Below are 2,145 nucleotides of genomic sequence, written 5' to 3'. Positions count from 1 at the left end.
ACTGATTTTTTTTAACATTTCATCCATAAAGTGAGACTTTCAATTGGTGTAGATTTGAAAACATAAATATTTACCTCATCATTTTGCAATTTTTCCCCATAGACTCTCTAAAATACAACCCTTGTAAGTTGAAAGAATTGAGAAACAGAATTAAATTATTTGCACAGGCAGCAGAGTAAATTAGGGAAACAATTCCCAATCAAAATGAAGTAAAACAAATCAATCCTAAATGCATTTAGGTTCATTTTTACAAATATTATTGGATTGAGATCCCAAAAGTATTCCCATTGACAGAATTATTGCTTTTGGCAGTAATTTCACTAAATTTTTCACAGATTTAAATCTACTTGGTGGACTGCACTAATCTGATTTGCAAGCTCAGGTGGGTTAGATGTGCTGATAAGGATGTGGAGCAATTGAAACATTTATACATTGCTAATAGGAATTAAAAGTGATATGTTTGGAAACAAACTTGGCAGTTTGTTGTGTATTAAGATGCATTGAACCAAATGCTTCCATACATGGGACCACAGCTAATTCCTTCCTAGAAATTTATCCAAATGGGTGAAAGCATGCAGCTGCACAGAAATCTGGGTGCAAATGTCTATAGCTATTTTATTCATTATTCAGAAAAAAGTAGAAAAAGCCCAAATGTCCTTCAATTAGTGAATGGATAAAAACATTGTGAAATAGGCATGCAATGTAATAATACTTAGAAATAAAAAAAGAACAGATACATGTAACTATATGAATGCATCTCAAAAGCATTAAATGAAGTCGAACTATGAACACAAAACAGTCTGTTGTTAATATCCTTGAAGACAATGGTTAGTAGAGTATCTGAGAAAAAATATGCTTCAATAAACAAGTTTTGAAAGAACAAATTAGCGTATAGCTCTGTCTGAATACTCAGTCACTTAGTCATGTCCGACTCTTTTGTGATACCATGGACTATGGCCCACCAGGCTCCTCTGTCCATATAATTTTCCAGGCAAAAATAGTGGAGTGGGTTGCATCTCCTACTCCATAACTTATAGCTCCTGATGTCACATAATTTTATACGACTGTAAAAAGTTACCAGGTAAATTGTTGTGGAACACCCTCCACCCCTCCCTAGAGTAAGTCATTCTATAAAGGAAAAGTCACACTCCTTGTTAACACATTCTGTTAAGATACAGAATATATATGCAGATACTAGAGAAGATAGAAAGAATAAACATTCTATATCAGTTTGACTATAGGTTAGAATAATTCATATATTGAGCATTGTGTGTGTGTGTGCGCACCCACATGCTCAGTTGTGTACAACTTTTTATGACCACATGGACTCTAGCCTGCCAAATTCCTCTGCGCATGAAATTTTCCAGGCAAAAATACTGGACCAGGTTGCCATTTCCTCCTCCAAGGAATCTTCCCAAGCCAGGGATCAAACCCTTATTTCTTGAGACTCCTGCATTGGCACCTCCTTTACCACTTGCACCATCTGGGAAGCAGGCATTGAGTGTTAGTTTTTATTTAAACAAATAAACCAAAACAGAAGGCTTTAACCTAGCATACAGTTTTGATTAGACTGTGGCCCAGAAACTGAATTCATATATAATTGACAGTCTTAATTTTAGCTAATCTATTTCATGTAAAGCAGAATCTTATTGTCATAGCAACTTGCATTACTGTTACAGTTAATGATGTTAAGCAACTTTTCATGTACTTATCTACTCTCTGTGTACCTTCTTGTGGTGAAACGTCTGTTGATTTTTTCTTTTTTTTTTCTCACTGTTTAATTCTGGCTGCTTGTCTGTATTTTATTAAACTTTTAAGTTTCTCTATTATATCCTGGATACAGTTTCTTTGCAAGAAATGTCATTTGGAAATATTTTCTCTTTGTTTGAGTCTTATCTTCTTATTAACTTAAATGTTTTTTCAAGCAAAAGAACTTAAAAATTACAGTATAGTTTCTCGTTGTCTTTTATGTTTCATGTTTTTCTTTGTATCACATATTAAAAAATCTTCACTTCGGTTGTAAAGATTTTTTTCCTATACTTTCCCCTAGTAGCTTTATAGTTTGAGTGCTTACATTTAACTCTATGATCACTTTCAAATTAATTTTTATGTATGGTGCAAGGTAGGGGTTTTGGACAGAGGAGC

Source organism: Bison bison, unplaced genomic scaffold, assembly GCF_000754665.1.
Source record: "Bison bison bison isolate TAMUID 2011002044 unplaced genomic scaffold, Bison_UMD1.0 scf7180017864211, whole genome shotgun sequence".
NCBI lineage: Eukaryota > Metazoa > Chordata > Mammalia > Artiodactyla > Bovidae > Bison > Bison bison.
This window is presented reverse-complemented; position numbering follows the sequence as displayed.